Source organism: Oryctolagus cuniculus, chromosome 7 (assembly GCF_051225735.1).
Source record: "Oryctolagus cuniculus isolate XC-2025 breed Fujian yellow rabbit chromosome 7, ASM5122573v1, whole genome shotgun sequence".
NCBI classification, from domain to species: Eukaryota; Metazoa; Chordata; class Mammalia; order Lagomorpha; family Leporidae; genus Oryctolagus; species Oryctolagus cuniculus.
The window spans coordinates 961,088-984,140 of record NC_142873.1 but is presented as its reverse complement, the minus strand read 5'-3'; the positions used below and the strand labels follow the sequence as shown (position 1 = coordinate 984,140).

At 43.9% G+C, this 23,053-nt stretch overlaps 1 protein-coding gene across 1 annotated transcript in view; it reads left to right on the top strand.

The window, feature by feature from the left end:
• Window positions 1-5,901: 5,901 nt before the first annotated feature.
• Window positions 5,902-23,053, top strand: part of LOC127486510 (uncharacterized) — a 45,653-nt gene continuing 28,501 nt past the window's right edge. The window contains 1 exon segment of the mRNA XM_089336784.1: window positions 5,902-6,701. The gene's annotated coding sequence lies outside the window, so the exon portion shown is untranslated.

The following is a 23,053-nucleotide window of genomic DNA, read 5'->3' as shown; positions in this document are numbered from 1 at the left end:
TGAGGGTCTCACGCAAAGAGACCACAGATGTCAGTCTTTAGATAATGGGATTCATGTTTGGCTGCCTTTCAGCTGGGAACCTGAGGAAATGTCTAGCAAGGGTGAATGCCATAGGAGTTGTCAGAGACCTAGTTGAGAAAATGATGTGCACCACCAATGGCAAAATCCAGCTCTAATGACAGAACTCCCAATCCCAATATGGAGCCACACATTTAGCATCTTTCAAGTCAGCAAGGAGTACTTACATTTTGCAAGAACTCTCAGTCAAGTCTCAAGCTATGTGCATGCCTATATTTGTTTTAAGCAAATATCATTTGTTGGGCCATGTGTAGGAAAGATAAGCAGAATATTAGCCACATTAGGCCCTTTATTCACAAGTTCCAACATCATTACTGGCACCAATTCAGATTTAAGAGGAAGGCAATTACTAACCTTGGGTGTGCATCTTGGGGAAGGGGCAAAGGAGATGCTGTGTTTCCTGTCTCTTTGCTCATTTTCTAGCCTGCAAACCTTTCTTCTTCTCTAGTAGCCCCAGGCAAGAAATCAGCCTGCTTCACTTGCTCATAAGTTCTTCTTGAAAATCCCATGGCACGGCCAGCGCTGTGGGTCACTAGGCTAATCCTCCACCTTGTGGCACTGGCACACCGGATTCTAGTCCTGGTCCGGGCACCGGATTCTGTCACGGTTGCTCCTCTTCCAGGCCAGCTCTCTGCTGTGGCCAGGGTTTGCAGTGGAATATGGCCCAAGTGCTTGGGTCCTGCACCCCATGGGAGACCAGGAGAAGCACCTGGCTCCTGCCATCGGATCAGCGTGGTGTGCCGGCTGCAGCACGCTGGCCACGGCAGCCATTGCGGGGTGAATCAACAGCAAAAGGAAGACCTTTCTCTTTGTCTCTCTCTCACTGTCCACTTTGCCTGTCAAAAAAAAAAAAAAGAAAAAAAGAAAAAAAAAAGAAAAAGAAAAGAAAATCCCATTGCCCACTCTCCCTCTGTCTGACCCTCATTCATATCAGGCATGTGAGTGAACACATGAGACAGCACCCAACATTGCACATTAAGTTGTCATTATGACCCACAGCCTGCATTCATTAACCAGAATCTCATCTGGTGGTCTCTCAACATCACCCACCCAGCTTGTTGTACTCAATTGAGGCTCATCTAAGTTCAGAGGAGCATAAGGGGATGGGCATGTAGTCAGGAGTCCACCCTGCCTTGCAGGGCTACCCCTGCCACATCACCTTCTGAAAATATTATTGGTATGGCAACTTTCCAACCTTGAGGCCAGTGCTTCATACTTCCTCTGACTGTAGGTCTACACACATCCCTTGGCCTCATCAGGCACTCCAGGAGCAGACTTGCTCCATGCATACTGCAATGCTGGCCAGACAGAGGCAGGATTAGCTCAAACCACTGCCACCAGTCATCCCTGATGTGTCAACAGCTGCAGCCAGTACCACGAGGCCACAGCTCACAGCACATCTGTGACCATCCTACTCTGTGGGCAGATGTGTGATGTGGCAAGCCTCTGAGTCTTCTGCTGGATCCTTTAATCAATGGGTTCTAGAGGGGCAGGGCCTTTCCTCCCCAAATGTTTTCTACACTGTCAAGACAGTGCCTGCCCAACTCTGGTCTTAGGGGATTTGTCATTGTTCCAGGAGCATGTACTCAGGGGTGGTTGGCTGGGCACTTCTGAAGTGTGAACAGGATTTTCTGTGTTTTGTTTTGTTTTGTTTTGTTTTGTTTTGTTTTGCTTTGTAAGGAGGACTCTATGGTTGAACATGACCAAAGTCCCCTGCCTCAGTTTTCTCACCTTCAAGTACACCCATAAGGTGAGAATAGATTCATGAGTCTTCCATTTACATGATACCTCAAGATTCTCTTCATTCAGCCATTCACATTCACATGTGCCCGGTGATGTGGGGCTATGGGAGGTCTGGTGGCTTGAGAGGTTTATGCTAAGAAGACAAGGTCAGGAATGAGCCTTCCTATGAAAGAGGGAATCTCAGGGTTAAAAAGATTCTGGCTTCAAATGTGGGGAGCTCCCACAGTCCCCTCAGCCACGGCCAGAGATGATTTTCTCTTTCTTGGTTATGCCTCTCTGCCAAGACATGGGCACTAGGATACAAGTTGGGAGATCCCAGCCTAGTCCAAGTTGATGATTGGTTTGACAGCCTGCCAGTCAAGATCCATGTGCTGATCCCAGCTTTAGTTACCAAGCTTCTACCTACCATCTGCCTATTTTCATTTCATACAATGGTGTCATTTCTGGGCTCTGCTACCTCTGAGATCTGACTCTTTTTTAAAAAAAGATTTATTTATTTATTTGAAAGTCAGACTTACACAGAGATAGAAGGAGAGGCAGAGAGAATAGGTCTTCCATACACTGGTTCACTTCACAGTTGGTGGCTGCAATAGCTGGAGCTGCACTGCTCAGAACCCAGGAGCCATGAGATTCCTCCAGGTCTTCCCATGAGGGTGCAGGGGCCCAAGGGCTTGTGCCATCTGCTTTCCCAGTCCACCTCAGAGTTCTGGATCAGAAGTGGAGCAGCTGGGAATTGAACCAGTGCCCATATGGGATGCTGGCACTGATGGGGGTAGCTTTACCCTCTACACCACAATGCCAGCCCTGAGATCTGACCTTAACCTGGTGGTTCCTGCCTGATGGGCATGGCATCCACAAATGATGTTGGTGATTGTATTCTGCACCCACAACTTTTGTCACATTGTTTTTAATTATCTATGTCCTTGTCATTTGCCCACCAGGACTGAAATCACCTTTAGGGTAATCATGATATTCACATTATTCGTATTGCATCAATCATACCCAGGAGAGTACCAGGCATAATGCAGACAAGTCACCCCTGTCTCCCTTCCTCCTCTGCTCCTCATTCCCACAGTGCTAGGGGCTCTTGCTCTTCTCCTCCTCCACCCCTCCCTCTGCACAGCTACCACCACCATGAGACCCACACACCATGCTCCTCTACTCCCTCTGACCCCATACACTCTCCAGTTCCAGTGGATCCTAACAGGAGGACATATCAAGTGTGGAGGTTTAGTTGTACTCATGAAGCGAAGCTACAGAGCTCCACTATCACTAAGTGAATTGTGGATGTTGGCCTTGAAAGCTCTGATTCTTGTGCTCAGTTCCATGGTCCTATGACAACTGAGAGCATGGCAGAAATTAAGGAGATGCCTGCCTGCATATCCCATTCAGTTAGGAGCCACAGAGCTCTGCAGCATTGTTGTTGGAGCCCTTTCCATTTATTCACTGCTCAAACCTATTGCTTTCTTTTCTGCTTTGTGTCCATCCACTCATATCAGAGTAGCCAGGACAGTGAGTTTTTGTGAGTCATGATGGTGAGCCAGCGGCTAGACACCTTACTTAGACTTTATAATGTGCATTTTGGCTATTCCAGGAAATTGTTTTTTAAAGATTTACTTATTTATTTGAAATAGTTACACAGAGAGAGAAGGAGAGGAAGAAAGAGAGGGAAAGGTCCTCCATCCGTTGGTTCATTCCCAGTTGGCTGCAATGGTCAGAGCTGTGTCAATCTGAAGCCAGGAGCCAGGAGCCTCTTCAGGTCTCCCACATGGGTGCAGGGGCCCAAGGCCTTGGGCCATCTTCTACTGCTTTCCCAGGCCATAGCAGAGAGCTGGATCAGAAGTGGAGCAGCCAGGACTTGAACCGATGCCCATATGGGATGCCACACTGCAGGTGGCAGCTTTACCCACTATGCCATAGTGCTGCCCCCTCCCCAAGGAATTTTTTTTTACTTCTTTCCTGCTTAATTGTGCTTTAGTTACCTAAGGTTGATGAATCTATAAATTGTGAATTAGCGAGGTATTCCAAATTTAGCTTTGAAATATATGATTTTGTGGGTTTTTTAACTTAACTTTTTTTATATAATTTTTTTTTTTTTTTGACAAGCAGAGTGGACAGTGAGAGAGAGAGACAGAGAGAAAGGTCTTCCTTTTACCATTGGTTAAACCCTCCCATGGCCTCTGTGGCCGGCGCACTGCAGCCATTGCACCACGCTGATCTGAAGGCAGGAGCCAGGTGCTTCTCCTGGTCTCCCATGGGTGCAGGGTCCAAGGACTTGGGCCATTCTCCACTGCACTCCCTGGCCACAGCAGAGAGCTGGCCTGGAAGAGGGGCAACCAGGACAGAATCTGGCACCCCGACCGGGACTAGAACCCGGTGTGCCAGTGCCACAAGGTGGAGGATTAGCCTATTGAGCCACGGCGTCAGCCTTTTTATAAATATTGACCATTACTACTCTTTTTAAAAAATATTTATTTACTTACTTATTTGAAAATCAGAGTTACACAGAGAGAGGGGAGGCAGAGAGAGAGAGAGAGAGGTCTTCTATCTGATGGTTCACTCTCCAATTGGCCACAATGGCCAGAAGTGTGCTGATTCAAAGCCATCAGCCAGGAGCTTCCTCCAGGTCTCCCATGTGGGTGTAGGGGACCAAGTATCCTCTACTACTTTCCCAGGCCATAGCAGAGAGCTGGATTGAAAGTGGAGCATCCAGGTCTTGAACAGGGGCCCATATGTGATGCCGGCACTTCAGGCCTGGGTGTTAACCTGCTGTGCCACAGCACCAGCCCCTGAATTTTACTTTTTTATTTAGAGAAATGGATTATGTCTTCTAGTTTCTAAGTAACTGCATCATAATGAGGACCATTGTAGATTGTAGCAGTTAAAAATATTTGGCTTGATGATCAACATAAGGCTTATAGATAGTAGCTACCCATGAAATTGTGTCTTGGATTTAGGGGAAGTTTATGTCAGTTGGAGGTAGCCTTTTATTACTGATGAACATGAATGTACTGAGAACTCCTTGTCCTTTAAATAATAAAATCCAAATTGAAGATATACACATGAGTTCCCTCCTGCCTTCATCTACCACTGAAATCCCGTTGTTTCTGCCTTTTGGATCTCCCTGTAATCTGTTGCCTCTTCTTCATTCCCACTACCACCATACCTTGGTTCAGGTCCTACTAAATTACCTTTGATATACTTTTTAATTGACCTCTCTGCTTTTTGTTTTTCTTACCTTTGTGTAAAGCCTCTTATTTCATCCATTTTTCTGATTGCTCAGGTTCTCTTATTCCAATAACTAGGAAAATCATGTGGCTGGTAGTTCTTTCAACACACTGTGTTTCTCTACAGTGAAGATTAGGATTGTAGATACTCTTCCTCTTCCTCACTTTTTATTTTAGAGATGAGAAATCTGGGGTTTTAGAAACTGAGCCTGCAGATAAAAAAAATTTCTTTTTTTAAAGAAGATTGTTTTATTTGAAAGGCAGAGCTACAGAAAGGCAGAGGCAGAGAAAGAGAGAGAAAGAGAGAGAGAGAGAGATAGAAGTCTTCCATCCACTTGTTCACTCCCCAAATGGCTGCAATACCCATAGTTAAGCTAATCCAAAGCCAGGAGCCAGGAAATTCTGGGTCTCTGATGTGGATGCAGGGTCCCAGGCATTTGGGCCATCTTCTACTGCTTTCCCAGGCTAGAGTAGAAAGCTGTATTGGAAGCGGAGCAGCAGGGACTTGAACTAGCCCCCGTATAGAATGTCGGTGCTGAAGGCGGAGGCTTAGCCCACTATGCCACAGTGTTGTTCCCGAAAGACTTCTTAAACCAATATTTCATGTTGGTTGGCCTTTAACCTAGACTTTTTTTTTTTTTTTACCATACTTCCATGGGCAAATTCAATTCTAATCTCTTTCCACCTCAGCTTTCTCTTTGTAAATTGAGAATATGGTCTCCAGAATTAACCCAAGGTATAATTGATACAAAGTAAGGCATTTACTCTGTTAATCTGGACCCTAGAAGATACTTGGCAATGTTAGTTCTGTATCCAGTTGTCTTTTTTTTTTTTTTTGTACTTGGTGAATTAGAGGGTGGTGTAAAATGCTTTGAAAAGAACCACAAATAAAAGACACAAGTAAAAATCGTATTCTCAAATCTAGATGTTAAACTGTGCCGTGTACACCTGTGCTGAGAGTTACATTGAAATCCTTGTCATGGGTTACTTGAGAGAAGCTGTCCAGGAATAAAGCAGCAGGGGATTTTCCTGAGGGAAACAGCGTGTGTGAGGGAACCGGGATTTGGGACTCAGCAGCAGTGGCTGTCACTTCTTAAGATTTTGTTCAAGAAAGGAAGAACAGCAGCTGACCCTTGAGATCTGGGGTGGGAAGGAAGGGAAGGAGGGATGGAAACAAAAGCAAACGCTCTCTGGTTCCCAGCCTGTCTCCACCCACCCCGCACTGAAGCCCTAGGAGAGGGCCAGTAAGTCTATCTAGGAATGCCCTGGCCTGGACTCCATTTCCCAGAGTCACCTGGTGCTCCAACGTTTTCCGTGCTCTGAACGCCTGTGCGTGTGCATGTGGGAGAACGTGCGCATGCGTGCCTTTCCCTGTGGCTCAGGGCTGGGAACAGAAGTTCATTTACTATCAGAGAGGTCGCTGAGAGGCCGCGCTGCTCCTTCTCCCACATTCACTGGGGAGACTTGCTGTGCAAGTGCAATTGCAGGCGGTTCGGGAGCACACACCCCAGACCTGCCGCCCGCTGCTTCTGTGCCTCTGCATCTGCCACCGTGGGCCCCAAGTTCCAGCGACTTCTCCTGTCCCACACTCTCCGCTTTGCTCCCTGTGTGTCCTGAAGAAAGGGGACGTGCTCCCGAGATTTTCCACAGCAAGTATGGAGAACAGGAGGGGCACAGATGTGTGTGTGGGAGAGGGGAGGGTGCGATGGCGGGTGGCGGCTCCCAGACCTCGATCACTTGCTTCTCAGTGATGCTGGGAGCTTCTCTGGCAGAGTCAAGTCTGGGGCCCAGGTGTTGTGTCTCCCACCGCCGCTTCCCAGTCTCCCGATGCTCGGCCAGTCCCACAGGCTGCCTCGCTCAAATTCTCCTTAAAGTACACTGGACGAGGAACGGCACCAGCAGGGCAGTTGAGAGCACGCTGAAGGAAGGAGTCCCATTCCCTAAATTTAAATAAGCCCAGTTCTCACTTTGGGTGGGTCAGAGAATGCCTTGTGGCTGGCCTCCGGCTATATCCCCTGGTAGTTCCCGCTGGGCGGGGCTCGGTGGCCCTCAGCCAGAGCCTGAGGCAGTGGAGAGGTGGAGATGGAAGATCAGAGTAGGCTCTGGCTCCTGGCCCCCATGCTGGACCCCGCGGACACATTTTCAGCTGGGGCGCTGTGTGTTTGGCTGACTTTCCCAGCAGCACGTGAAGCTTGTGCAGTAGCTTTGTGGATTGATCGCTCCTCCGTGTTTAATTAACAGACTCTTTTTCAATCTGGAGCTTGAGGCCATGGAAACCTAGCTGATTTATTTTCCTGCGTTTCGATTTCTGTCTTCAACCCTTCTTTCTTCTCATGTTATTAGGGATGTGAACTTTTATTACCTGCTGCTAATCCCTTTGCAAAGTGAGAAGTGAGCTGAAATTAATGCAAGTCTACCGTGTGAGTTAATAATGAGCTACTTCAATCTGCATTTTCATAGTGGAGAGCTACAAAAACATAAATACAGAAAAGTATCAATTTTTCTTCTCTAGTTCTTTACAGTCACTCAATGCTCCACCAAGCTGATTATCTTACAGTCCATATGGTTGTAATTAAGGGGGCCAGTTACTTTTTTTTTTTAATTTGACAGGCAGAGTTAGGAAGGTCTTCCTTCCGATAGTCACCCCCCAAATGGCCACTATGGCTGGCGTGCTGTGCTGATCCGAAGCCAGGAGCCAGGTGCTTCCTCCTGGTCTCCCATGTAGGTGCAGGGGCCGAAGCACTTGGGCTATAGTAGAGAACTGGACTGGAAGAGGAGAAAATGGGACAGAATCCGGTGTGCATATGGGATGCCAGCACTGCAGGCAGAGGATTAACCAAGTGAGCCACGGCGCTGGCCAGTTACTTTAAAAAAAATTATTTATTTATTTTAAAGGCAGAGTTACAGAGAGGCAAAGACACACACAGAGAGAGAGAGAGAGAGAGTGAGCGAGCTCCCATCTGCTGGTTTACTCCCCAGATGGTCACAATGGCCAGAACTGCATGGATCTGAAGCCAGAAGCCACGAACTTCTTCCAGGTCTCTCACACAGGTATAGGGGACCTAGCACTTGGGCCATCTTCCACTACTTTCCCAGGCCATAGCAGAGAGCTGGATCAGAAGTGGAGCAGCCAGGTCTTGAACCAGCACCCATATGGTTTTACCCGCTCAGCCACAACACCAGCTTCAAGTTACTTTTCTTATTCTGGGTTCTGTGTTTAACCCCATGACATTTTCAACACGGGAGGATATTAGTGATAGATTTTCAAAATGACTGGTCTGTGGATGCCTTTGTACACGGTGTTAATGTGAAGATGGGTGAGGAAGAAAAGAGAAAATGTGCCCCTCTCCCCCACAGAGATGCCCACACAGTACAGTAAAAGATGTGGCTTTGGGCTGGCACTGTGACTCAGTAGGTTAATCCTCTGCCTGTGGTGCCAGCATCCCATATGGGCACCAGTTTGAGTCCCAGCTGCTCCTCTGATCCAGCTCTCTGCTAGGCCTGGGAAGGCAGTAGAAGATGGCCCAAGTGCTTGGGCCTCTGCACCCATGTGGGAGACCCAGAAGAAGCTCCTGACTCCTGGCTTTAGAACAGTGCAGCTCTTCTGGCCATTTTGACCAACTGGGGAGTGAACCAGCAGAAGGAAGACCTTTCTGTCCGTCTATCCATCTCACTATCTGTAATTCTACCTCTCAAATAAATAAATAAAACAGCTTTTAAAAAAAGAGAGATGTGGCCCTGAAAACTATTGCTATAGACTAACTTTCAGTGTAATGAAGTTTTCACTTGATTAACTGAGTGATTCATAGATTCTGTTAGAGTCCTGTTGTCACCAGATTACTAATCTGTGAAACTCATTTAGCATAGTAAGGTTACCTAGGAAGTAAGAATAGAAAGGGAATCCTGGATAGAGGTTGCTAGGGTGACAGCATTCTTCCTCTCAAACCCAGTGTGTTTTGACCTTTTCTCCCATGTACTCCCTATCACAGTGCTTGCGAGTGGACAAGCAGTGATGTGTTTCTGCTGAAAAGAGCTGCTTCACACCCAGGAAACAACTGTAAGACACTTTCTCAGCAACTATGTTGTGTGTACGTTAATACGAACTTGAAAACAGCCAAGAACAGGATTCCTGGACTACTCAGGCTAACTCACTGTCCTTGGCACATCATTCCCTGCTCTGCAATAAGTTTCTGGCAAGTTCTTTAAAATTTTTAGGAGAGACATATTTCACATGAGAGACATAATCTGGTAATGCAGCAGTGATGTCTTTAAGAAAAGGTGCCATGTGAGGAAGCAGTCTGATATGTCCATTCATCTTCCCATTAATAACTCTCATTGATGTCTAGCATAGGGTGGCAGAAGCAATCCTCCTTCTGAATTGCATCAAGCCAGGAGGATTCCTCTACAATTTATCTGAGCTTTCCTTGTATGAGGGAATCACCAAAATACTACATTGTATAGGGTTTATTTTAATGCATTTTATTTACTTGAAAGGCAGATTTACAGAGAGACACAGAGAGGTCTTCCATCCATTGGTTCACTCCTCAAATGGCCACAATGACCTGGGCTGGGCCAGGCTAAAACCAGAAGCTAGGAGCTTCTTCTGGTTCTCACACTTGATTTCAGGGGCCCAAACACTTGGGCCATTATCCTCTGCTTTCCCAGGTGAATTAGTAGGGAGCTATATTGGAAATGAAGCAGCCAGGTCTTGAACCAGTGCCCATGTGGGGTGCTGGCACTGCCAGGGTCTGCTTAACCTACTACACCAGTCCCATGTGCATTTTTCAAAGAGGGGGAGGGGTTAAATTTTTTCTAATATGACTCTCAAAATAAAGATTATAATGTGTAGTAGATGATGATTTTGGTTATATTTTGAATTTCATTAAATTTCAATATTTTTTAAGTTAATGAGTACTAGTAGTTATCTTATTTTTTTTAAAGATTTATTTATTTTACTTGAAAGTCAGAGTTACAGAGAGGAGAGGCAGAGAGAGAGAAGTCTTCATATGCTGGTTCACTCCCCAACTGGCTACAGTGGTTGGAGCTGTGCCAATCCAAAGCCAGGAGCCAGGAGCTTCTTCTGTGTAGTAGTTATCTTATGCTATCCTTGCTTTGGATAAACAAACTCTCCCATCCCTCATTTAAAATGCTTTTTAAAATAGGATTATTTGGAGGACTGGCACTATGGCATGGCAGGTGAGGCTGCCACCTACAGTGCTGGCATCCCGTATGGGTGCTTGTTTGAGATCCAGCTTCCTGGCATGGCCTGGGAAAGCAGTGGAAGATGGCCCAAGTTCTTGGGTTCCGCACCGCATGGGAGACCTGACAGAAGCTTCTGGCTCCTGGCTTCAGATAGATCCAGCTCTGGCCATTGCAGCCATTTGGGGAGTGAATCAGTGCATGAAAGACCTCTCTCTGTGCCTCTGCCTCTCTGTAACTCTGCCTTTTAAATAAATAAATAAATATTTACATGCTACACCACTGTGCTGGCCCCAAGACTTAACAGGTTTTCTGGGTGCTTATCTTGGGGTTCACTTTGAGCACTAAGCACAGTTATTCTGTGTGACTGAATATTTCATGTTCCTTCTTATGGAAAAGTTTTTCTCATGATCTGAGTGATTGGCTACATCTGCCCGTAGTGGAAACTAAAACTTAATTTGGCATTTGAACACCCAGAGTGCTGAGTCCTGTAATCTTCTGAATTTAATCAACAAATGTGTTTTGAAACATTTGGTCTGTGGGTAGGCAGGGCAGTTTTCCTGGATCCCTTGAGAATTGATGAGCTGATGGTGTGTTTCTACCCCACATTATATTCTGAAATTTACTTCCTTTTATTTTCCTAAAATTACTATATTTGTAATTTGCTCCCCCTTTCTGAAATGTTTGTGCTTCTGTCCTCCTTATAACCATGGACATAAGTAGCCCTTTTCCTTCTCTCTCTCTCTCTCTCTCTTTTTTTTTTTTTAAACAGGCAGAGTGGACAGTGAGAAAGAGACAGAGAGAAAGGTCTTCCTTTGCCGTTGCTTCACCCTCCAGTGGCCGCCGTGGCTGGCACACCGCGCTGATCCAAAGGCAGGAGGCAGGTGCTTCTCCTGGTCTCCCATGGGGTGCAGGGCCCAAGCACCTGGGCCATCCTCCACTGAACTCCCGGACCATAGCAGAGGGCTGGCCTGGAAGAGGGGCAACTGGGACAGAATCTGGCACCCTGACCAGGACTAGAACCCAGTGTGCCGGTGCCGCAAGGAGGAGGATTAGCCTAGTGAGCCGTGGCGCCATTTCTTTTCCTTCTCTTTATGATGTTACAAGAGCAGTGGGACATTGCAGCTCTCTCCCCTGGCAGCACATCTTCCTCATTACGTCTCTTTGAATTAGACCCTGGGTTAACTTGGCTGCACAAAAGGCATATAGCTAAACCCAGTGTACCTAATGAATGAAAGTCATCATAAAGTCAGTATGCCTTGTAAACCTCTCATCTCTTGTTTTGGAATGTGTTGTGAATGTGTCTTTTATGTCAGTGTCTGTAAGCTGGAGACTTCCCACTTAAGGCAGAAGGCTGCTGAGGGACAGCACAACTTTGGCTTTGCTCTGTTACTTTACTGTGGCTACTCTCTCACCCTCTCTCTCTATTTTATTAAGATTTAAAAATTTTATTTTAAAGCAGAGTTACAGAGGAAGAGGCAGAGACAGAAGGATGGGGATCTTGCATCAGCTGGTTCACTCAAGAGACTGCAATGAATAATGCTGGCCCAGCCTGGAAGTCCAACCCAGTGTCCCACATTGGTGCAAGGACCCAAGTACTTGTGCCATCTGTTTCTGCTTCCCTAGTTGCATTACAGGGAGCTGGATCAGAAGTGGAACAGCTGTGACTCGGGCTGGCATTGTGGCACAATGGGGAAAGCCACGATCTGCAATGCCAGCTTCCCAGATGAACAGCCGTTCATGTCCCAGTTGCTCCACTTCTAACCTAGCTCCCTGCTGATGGTCTAAGAAAAGCAGCAGCAGATGACTCAAGTGTTGGGGCCATTGTAACCCATGTGGGAGACCCAGATGAAGTGCCTGGCTCCTGGTTTCTGTGTGCTTCAGCCCTGGCCATGGCAGCCATCTCAGATGGAAGATCTCTCTCTTTTTTAGCATTTATTTATTTATTTACAAGGCAGAGATAGAGAAAGGGAGAGAATGAGAAAGAGATTTTCCATCTGCTGGTCTACTTCCTAGATGGCTGCAATGGCCAAGACTGGGCCAGGCCCAAGCCAGGCACCAAGAGCTTCATCCAGGTCTCCCACTTGGCTGTCAAGGACCCAGGTATTGGACCATCTTCTACTTTTCCAGGGCCACTAGCAGAGAAATGGATCAGAAGTGGAGCAGCCAGGACATGAACTGGTGCCAATACCAGATGCCAGCACTGCAGGCAGCAGCTTTACCTGGTAGTCCACAATGCCATCCCATCTGACTCTCCCTCCTCTCCATAACTCTGACATTTTTTTAAGATGTATTTTATTTATTTGACAGAGTTACTGATAGAGATAGAGACAGATAGAGAGGTCTTCAGTCTGCTGGTTCACTTCCCAAATAGCCACAGTGGCCAGATCTGAGCTGATCTGAAACCAGGAGCCAGTAGCTTCTTCGGATTTCCCACGTGGATATAGGGGACCAAGGACTTGGGCCATACTGTGCCACTTTCCCAAGCACATTAGCAGGCAGCTGGATTGGAAGTGGAGCAGCCAAGACCTGAACCAGGGACCATATGGGATGCAGGCCAGTGTCTCAACCAGCTGTGCCACAGCACTGGCCCCCAAAACTCTGACTTTCAAATAAATAAATCTTTTTTAAAGGATGGACACACATATTGGATCCCAGCATTTTATTTGGTGGTGGTTTAATCCACTGTGCCACAAAGCCAGTCCCACCGTTTATCCTGGTGACTTGTGTGTCAAGATCTGGGTAATATCTGCTGAACAACTGTTGGTATTATGGTAGACTCTTCTGTTTTATTTTGGTTCTCATTTGTTGAGTTTATTTTGGCTGCCACTTTTGGGTAGCAAGCTGTGATGTCATCAGTGGCTAAAGCTGCTGTGTGTTAGGCTGGCACTGATTCTACCTTTCCATTTCTTCAAGTAGAAGTGGAAAATGAAATCCTCTCAAAAGTAACAAGCTACAAAGTAAAAACTGGAAATCAAGCTTCCTTTCTTCTCACCTAACAGACCCAGCTGGTCTCTGTGTTTCTCATTTTAGCCCAAACCTACATCAGATTCCTAGAGCAGAAGGAAGCTTATTTTTTAATGCAGAATTCATAGATGTGGTTGTCCATTCACCTCTGAGAATTAAAGCCATCACTCTGCTTTTTGACTGGTTTTCAATTTGTGGTGGTGCCCTCTCTCACAGGAGGACAGATTCCTCACAGAAGAATACACCTAGGAGGAGAAAACTTCAAGGAGTGGGCTTTCCAAAGTGAAATGGAATTCTGGCCTGGACATCCTTGAGATCATGATCAGCAGAGTGGGGAAATTCTTGGCTATGTCCATTCACATCCTTTCCTTTTTGTTCATTGTATTCCTCCCTTATATAGTGCTTTGTGCTCTCCTTCTGTTGCACACACACAAGGCATGTCTGTGATTGAGGCTGTTTGTGGACCACTGCAGCATCTGGAGTTGCCTTTGTCTCCATCTCTAACCAGAAACTCAGATGCAGAGTGAGGAGGGGACTGCCAGCCAGCCACACAGGGTTTGGGCCCCTTGCTCCTTTACTTTTCTTCAGTGCAAGAGCAGCCTTAAAGAGAGCCACACTGGGTAGTATTATTTCTTTTGGATTTGAGTGCTTGGAGAGCAAAAGAAATACACATTTTTTTTCTTATAGAATGGATTGAGGAGGCACTACATAAAGTCAGCAGCAACTTTTTTGGCTCTTGTTACATGTCAAGATGAGTCAGAATATTTAGGGCCATTTGTTAAATTTTTTAAAAAATTAAAAATATTTATTTGAAAGGCAGAGTTACAAAGAAAGAAAGAGAGATGTAAATCATTTATCCACTGTTTCACACCCCTAATGGCCACAGCACCTGGGGTTGAAACTGGATTAAAGTCAGGAGCCAGTATCTTCTTCCACATTTCCCATGTGGGAGTAGGAGCATAGGCACCAAACTTTGTAGCTTTCCTAGGCACATGAGAGAGCTGGATCAGAAGTAGAGCAGCTGGGACATGAACTCGTGCACAACATGGAATACCAGCATCACAGGCAACAGCTTTCCCACTATGCTCTACTGTCTGTTTTTATTATTATTATTATTATTATTATTATTTGAAAGAGAGAGAGAGAAGCAGAGGCAGAGAGAGAAAGAGAGGGAGAAAGGCCTTCCATCTTCTTGTTTACTCCCAGATGGCTGCAATGGCTGGAGCTACCCTGAACTGAAGCCAAGAGCCGGGAGCCTCTTCCAGTTATCCCACATGGGTGCAGGGGCCCAAGGTCTTGGGTCATCTTCTACTGCTTCCCCAGACCTTAGAAGAGAGCTGGATCAGAAATGGAGCAGCCGAGACTCAAAGCAGCACCCACATGGGATGCCAGCAGTGCAGGCAGCAGCTTTCCCTGCTGGGACACAGTAGCAGCCCCTCTATCATCTGTTTTATAGAAATATTTAAGGGACGTTAGAAGGCCATTCAGGCCCTTCCTACATACATTTTGAAATAATGATTGACAGTCCACAAGACTGCTTCCAAAGGGAGAGAGCTGCAGGGACAGAGAGGCAGTGATGTTGAAAGGGTATGAGGAACAAGGGAAGATGGGAAGGCCAGAAGAAATCTTGAAAAGTATTCCAAAGGATAAAGTAATAGGACACAGGTCATTTGTGCAGGTTTCTATTATAGGGTTTTCCTTTTTTTTTTTTTTTTTTTTTTTTAAATTAGAGATAATTTCTAACATAATTTGTGATATACTGGACTCACTTTTCAGTTTTCTTCTTACAGATAAGATGTGCTTATAAGATATAGAGGGGCTGGTACTGTGGCTTTGTAGTTTAATCCTCTGCCTGTGGCACTGGCATCCTATATGGGCACCATTCTAGTCCCAGATTCTCCTCTTCTGATCCAGCTCTCTGCTATGACATGGGAAAGTAGTAGAAGATGGCTCAAGTGCTTAGGCCCCTGTACCCAAGGAGGAACAGAGAAGAAGCTCCTGGTTCCTGGTTTCAGATCAGTGCAGCTCCATCTGTTATAGTCATTTGGGGAATGAACCAGCAGATGGAAGACTTTTATCTCTGTCTCTTCCTCTCACTGTCTATAATTCGACCTCTCAAATAAATAAAATCTTAAAAAATAAGATGTAGAGAAGTACTGGAATTAAATGCAATAGTACACTCCTAAATATGCAGTTAGCATTAAATTTTTGTTGAGAAAGGGATGCGCTTGGCTTTATGTGTGTCTTGCTTAGAGCAGAATTTTTATGACTGAATTTGAGATAATGAAAAATCAGTTTCATAATTGAAACATTGACCATTTTTACTGCTGCAGCCTCCCCCTCACTCTGTATCCCTATGCAGATAGTCCACATGAAGGTACAGCAGAAAGAGAGGCCTGCATATCTAGAGTAATGCAAATATGCCCTTTGCTTAAACCAGGGGATTGATCGACTGGAGTTCTTTGTGATTTAGTTTGCATTTTTCTGTAGAGTAAAATATAGTGATTTGGGTAAAGTATCTTGTCTTCTAGTAGATGATTCCAATTGGCTTTCTTATCCATCTACCTGGCATCACAGGTGATTCCCAAGACAGGTGTTGGGCTCTATGGAAAAAAAGAAGTAGCCTTTTCAGAGTTGATGTATTTCTCCTGGAAAATTGGAGAAATATTTTGTAAGAAGCAGTTCATGGAGGAAGTGTACTTCCCTAGAAATGAGACAGAAGTGATTCCCTTTCCTTGCCCCTCCCTGAGCTAGTTCCTGAGGCTTATTGATCAGGCCAAGAATGCTAATATTTATAGGCCAATTATGAATGATGCATGTTTGTCTTACACATGAGATGTCTACAGATCTGTTTCTCAAGGCCTTTAAGATAAAATAAGAAAACTTTGCAACAAAAGAGAAGGTTGGCGTTGCCTGTTGCCTTGGTCTAGGATCTGTGCATTTATTACCCACTTAGTACTCTGACTCCTATTGTGCGCATCTCCTGATGGTTCTTTTTTGGCCATTCCTGTGTCCAGATTCCTTAATGGGTGACAATCTTTGTCCAGACTGCCAGTCTGATAACTCAGCCCAAATTGGAGTTGACTAGTTTGTGTAGCCACTTCAGGATTAAGGTGGTCCAAAACTGCCAGTGCCCAATGACTGGGCTGCCTTTATGCTCACTCAAGAGATAAGACTCTGGGCACAGGTCCCAAGTGGCTTTGCTTAGTCCTCTTCCCTAGATCTCCCTGGTGAGCAGGCTGATTCTCAGGTAGGCAGGGAACTTGTTGGCTCCAGATTTCTGTTTTGCACTCATCTGGAAAATATTTGAGTTTTCTCTTGAATCTCAAGAGTCCTGAGTAGGGAGTTTTATTTTGTATTGAGATGTGTCTTTATAAAGACAGGTGTCACTGAAGACTGTGTGTCCTCAGAATCAACTGAACTCACCCAGGCCTGCATGGAGTTCTGGGATCCTGGCTTCAAGCTGAACATTGCCTGCTGTTGTGAGCATTTGGGTGTGTACCAGAAAATGGAAGAAATCTCTCTCCCTCTCCATCTCCCTCTACCTTTCAAATAAAATGAAAAACAGATAAAAATTGGAAAAAGTGTGCTTTGCCTTGTGTCCTAAGGATAAAGTAATTACTGTTGTTATAGGTAGAACTCATTTGTACACTTCACAAATACTCACAAATCTCAGGTTAAAGGCTTGGTGGTCACTACTGCCTGGGCTGCCTACTCAGCTCCCATTCTGTAATGCATCCCCTTCCATCATCTGCAGTTCACTTTGGGTGCTCATAAAACACCAAACTGCCTCCTGACTTTGCATCCCTACGTTCTTTATACATAGCTGGGCCACAATCTCATTTTCTTTAGCAGCATGCTAATTTTTATGAGTGCTTCATAGGCAAAGAATAATGGGGACATTGAATTTTTCTGAGCTTTTGCCCTAAGTGGTTTATTTTATGAAGCTGATTCTGGGTACTGTATAGAACTTTGCTGGATCAGAAGTTGGGGTGCAGAGGTTGACATTAGAGAAATAGAGCTAGCACTGTCACTTCCACCCTGCAACCCATGCCTGCCTTTAGTTTCTGCTTTCATAGAGTGTTGGAATGAGGCAGTAGTGATGCAATAAAGGAATGAACTTTCAGTTGTTAAACATTTTTATTTTTATTAATACAAAGAGAACAGATTGCATAAGATGGTGATTCCAGAAGAACATAACCATACTTCTCTATTGCCCCCTCCTTTCTTCCTTTCTCTTTTTAAGGATTTAATAAGCTGGCTTTTTTTCCCTAACCTAGTCTTTACCCCTTCACCTCCAGCCTTCCTGTCCATTTGTTCCTACTTTACAATCTAGTACTTTAAGCTTTTTTCCCCCTTCTTTCATGCATGTTTTTGCCTACTCCTACTCCAATTCCGAAGAAGGAAAAATGAATAAAAATCATGAGATATTGATTCAAAGACAGGAATCCTATCCAGAAATACAGAAAAAAAGTTACTTCCTTTTTCTTTTTATTAACAATTTATTTATTGATTTACCTCTCTGGAAGAGGCAGCTGGAAGTTCTCTGAGGTCTGTCCTTAGAATGTGAGGAGAGCCAGAGATATTGGATAGACTCTTTACAGTCTGTTTTACTGTGAGAGATGTGGTTCCACTTGCCTGTGGCAGAAAAAAATGAGATTTCAATGATTTTTTTTATGTATTACTAATTTTTATGATGAGTTTCTTCTTTATCAATGGATAGAGACCTGTCAAATTTACTATGAGCAAAAAATTTCACAGACACAACTGCTTCCAGAGGAGATGAATGACTCTCGATTCCCACGTGACCTTCCCCTGAGATCTCCAGGTGGCTTCTCTTGGTCTCCTGGAAGCAAAGAGAAGATTCCAACCATAGAAGAAGTTCGCTATGACTGTGGTGTTGTTCCTTGGAAGTTCCTGCCAGAAAGTAATCATTTAAGAACACCAGGGGCATTTCATTAGTTTCACAGGACTCTCTTCTTCCTGGCTTCAGTGGAGGGGAAAAATAACCACAGTTGAAGCATGATTCTAGGCAAAGCACAATTATTTATCTGCATAAGAAAAATCCTTATGTTTTTCTGCACATTGTTAGTCTTACATGGGTTAGAAAAAAAATGCCATTTAATGTCTTAGAACTCTCTAATGTTAAAAAGTGCAAGAATTAAAAATTGCTATTATTTTATGCTCTTATAATGCTGCAAAAGCATCAACATTGTGCATTTCTGGGTGATTTGGAAACTAAATTAGAAATCAATTACGTTGACTGGCTTTGCAGAGTAGGAAGAAAATAATTGGTTTATTAATTATTTATAAAGAGAGACTATGAAAGAAGCTATTCATTGGTACCAATTGTCTAAGCTTTAGTGTTTATGAAACTGATTTATTTATTTGTTTGTTTATTTATTTATATTTGAGAGAGTTATATACAGTGAGAGAGACAGAGAAAGGTCTTCCTTCCGTTGGTTCACTCCCCTAATGGCCACTATGGCCAGTGCTCTGCCGATCCAAAGCCCAGAGTCAAGTACTTCCTCCAGTTATCCTGTGCGGGTGCAGAGAACCAAGCACTTGGGCCACCTTCCACTGCCCTCCTGAGCCCAGGAAGAGGAGCAAATGGGATAGTACCCAGCACCCCAACTGGGACTAGAACCTGGGGTGCTGGTGCCACAAGTGAAGGATTAGCCAAGTGAGCCATGGCATCAGCCTATGATTTATTTTATTTTATGAGCTATGTCCACTTGAAGTTGTAAAAGAAAACAAACAATGGTGGTTGTAATTCACTTTAACAGACTTTTTGAAGGATTTTATTTATTTCTTTGAGAGGCAGAGTTACAGACAGTGAGAGGTAGAGACAGAGAGAAAGGTCTTCCATCCACTGGTTCACTCCCCAAATGGCCACAACAGCCAGAGCTGCTTGATCCAATGCCAGGAGCCAGGTGCTTCTTCCTAGTTGCCCTTGGGTGCAGGGGCCCAAGCACTTGGGCCACATTTTACTGCTTTCCCAGGCCATAGCAGAGAGCTGTAGTGAAAGAGGAGTAGCTGGGACTAGAACCAGTGGCTATATGGGATGCCAGTGCCACAGGTGGAAGATTAACCTACTGTGCCATGGCACCAGCCCCACAATTCTCTTGAAAACAGAAACATTTATTCCTGAGTCTTTTGATGAGCTAGGCCAATGAAGTCCTGACAGGGCACATATGTCTCTAGAATTAGAGGAGCGCTCATCATTCTCATACTGTGTTCTGTTGCTGTTCAGCCTGTGACAGTGACATGTAAATAAAAAACCAGATATTCAGCATGTGGTTACCCCACAAGGAGTCTTATCTTGTCTGCATCTGAATAATTTTGATAGTCAGGTGGTTTTTTTTTTTTTTTTTTTTTTGGACAGGCAGAGTGGGCAGTGAGTGAGAGACAGAGAAAAAGGTCTTCCTTTTGCAATTGGTTCACCATCCAATGGCCACCACAGCTGGTATGCAGCGGCCGGCACACCGTGGTGATCTGATGGCAGGAGCCAGGTGCTTCTCCTGGTCTCCCATGGGGTGCAGGGCCCAAGCACTTGGGCCATCTTCCACTGCTTTCCCAGGCCACAGCAGAGAACTGGACTGGAAGAGGGGCAGCCGGGACTAGAACCAGTACTCATACTGGATGCTGGCACCATAGGCAGAGGATTAACCTCTGCACCACATCACCAGCCCCAAGTACATGAAGAATTTAGAACAGAAAATCTAACAACCTCATGGAGTTTATCTCCCTTTCAAAACTTTTAATAACCTTTGGGATGGAGAATGCTAATTTAAGGTACTATAATTAAGTTCACCTAAACAAAAGATGTTTTAGGATGTTTTCCTTCATTATTTAAGTTAGATACTGTTAGGAAATTCTAGATTATTTTGGGGATAAATTGTCATTTCTTTTCACAAGTGTATTTGAGTAGAAACACAAGCTTTTATAATCAATTGTTTATGTTTAAAACATATGCTTATGTATGTTTTGTATTAAAATAACAGCATTTTATGAAGTTTAGATACATCTTGTTCAATACAAGCCTATACTTTTTTAAGTTTTATTTAAAAAGAATCTTTGTATTCATTTTTTTTAACACAGCAAATTCCGGTGACACAGTAAGTCCATAATTTCCCACAAAATTCATAAACTTAACAACTGAGTATCTTAAGTCTTATAAATCTTCTGAATCATTCATAGTTATGCACTCGATGGAACGTACTCCTCAGCAGCTGAGAAGAATCTTAACTTAAAAGCACCAACTCTTCAGGCATCTCTACAGACCTCTATTTTTCATTCCCTAAGACATGCAGTCAGACTGCTGATGCACAAATACCAATTCACCTTAAGCTGAATGGATAAGAAAAAGCATTTGGGAAACCAACATTCTTAATATTAAGTCTGAAAGCATTTCTACCTCTTTACTGAATGACTTTCCCTTCTGTCAGTGGTAAACTCTAATGAATAAAAATTGTGTTTTGAACATAATTTTTTCAGGTTAATCTAGCACTTTAGGACATTTGTATTTGTTTTATAAGCCTTAAGGAAAACAAAAAGATAATCTCTAATCTAGACAATTCTGGACTCTTTCATTAGATTTAGAATTTTACAGCAAAGTAATATAATCTGTTTGTCCAAATAGTATGCCTTTTAAAAACTTCTCTTCATGTATGTAAATTAATAAAGCTTATTTCCAATATATATTTTCTGTATTTTCATTTGCTGAAGCAGGGTTCAAAGGGTGTTTTTAGGATCTTGCCAACATCAGCCCTATGTACCCATAAATTATTGGAGCCATTAAATGGACAATAAAAACTGGTTGAGGCTACTGATGAATGCTTCAAAAGGAATCTGAATCTTTTCCAGGTGTCTTTTTAGGCCATTAAGGTGATTGATAACATCCCAAAACCCTGTAGTTTGGAACATACACCCTAGCGGTTTGGACCCTACACTTTAGCCAATCATTTTAAAAAGCATCACCCCCAAAGCCATCTAACCACCTTTACTAGGTCTATTCCCACCACTGGATTTACTAATCAATTTTAAGAGATGTTCTTTAAATTCCCGCAGAATGAGATGATTTGCTGAATGGTGCTATAATATGTAGAATGTCTCTGAAAACTCTATATAAACCCCACAAAGTATATGGGATGGGTCCTCATCAGATGACCACTGTGATGATTGGAGGAGTGGACCCTAGATCAAGCTAGAACAATAAACCTCTTTGCTTTTGCATCATTGAAGTCTCTCATTGGGATAATTGAGTCCCATCCAAGTTCGGTCTAACAGAAAGAGAGTTGGCCTTTGCCATGCGCTAGTTCACTCCCCAAATGGCCACAATGGCCAGAGCTGTGCTGATCTGAAGCCAGGAGCCAGGAAATTCTTCCAAGTCTCCCACATGTGTGCAGGGGCCTAAGGACTTGGGCCATCTTTCTACTTCTTTCCCAGGCCAGAGCAGAGAGCTGAGTCAGAAGTGAGCAGCTGGGACTTGAACTGGAGCACATATGGTGTGTCAGCACTGTAGGCCAGGGCTTTAACCTGCTGCACCACAGTGCCAGCCCCCCAACTATTTATTAAGAGCTCCTACCTGACCTGTTAATTTTGATAAAAAATTTATGACATTCATGAGTTTTATTATGAATCTTCATTCTAGTTTGCATGGCATATAAATGATCCCCTTGGTGAAATACATAATGATCAAACAATGGCTGCTAACAAACACACCTCAGATCAACTTGAGCAACTATCCAGTAATAAGCCACCACAGGGCCCTACTTTTCATGCTGCTGAACCATCAGGTGATGCTGTATGTTCTTTTATTTTTAAAATTATTTTTTTTTTTATTTTGACAGGTAGAGTTATAGACAGAGAGAGACAGAGAGAAAGGTCTTCCTTCTGAATGTTGTTGGTATTTTGATTGAGATCATGTTGAATCTGTAAATTGGTTTTGAGGGGCTGGCACTGTGGAATAGTAGTTTGAGCCTCTGTCTGTGGCATTGGCATCTCATATGGATGCCAGTTTGGGTCCCAGCTGGTCCTCTGATCCAGCTCTCTGCTCATGGCCTGGGAAGGCAGAGGAAGATGGCCCAAGTGCTTGGGCTCCTGTATCCACATAGGAGATGAGGAGGAAGCTCCTAGCTCCTGGGTTCAGATCAGCCCAGCACCAGCCATTACAGCTGTTTGGAGAATTAACCAACAGTTAGAAGGCATCGCTTTTTGTCTCTCCATCTCTCTGTCTATAACTTCTTCTCAAATAAATAAATGATTGTAAAAGTAAAATTAAAACTAATTTCTATTGGTAGAATGGGAATTTTGATGATATTTGTTCTTCCAATTTATGAACATCAAAGATTTTTCCTTTTTTGTGTTTTCTTTTTTTTTTCTTTAATGTTTTGTAATTTTTCTTATAGAGATCTTTCACACCCTTGACTAAATTTATTCCAAGGTAATAAAAAATTTTATGGTTATCGAGAATGGCACTGTTCTGATAAGTTATTTTTCAGCCATGGCATTTTTGTGTATATAATGGTTATTGATTTTTGTGTGTTGATTTCATATTTTACAACTTTGCCAAACTTTCTTGTGAGTTTCAATAATCTCTTGGTGGAGTCTTTTGGTTTCCCAATATTTAGGATCATGTCATCTGCAAACAAATTATTGGACTTTCTCCTTTCTAATTTGTTTTCCTTTGATTTCTTTTTCTTGCATTATTGCCATGGCTAAAACTGTCAGTAGTGTATTGAACAGCAGTAGTGAGGGAGAGCAACTTTGGTTTCAGATCTTAGTGGAAATGCTTCCATGATTTGCATTCAATATGATGTTGGTTGAAGATTTGTCAT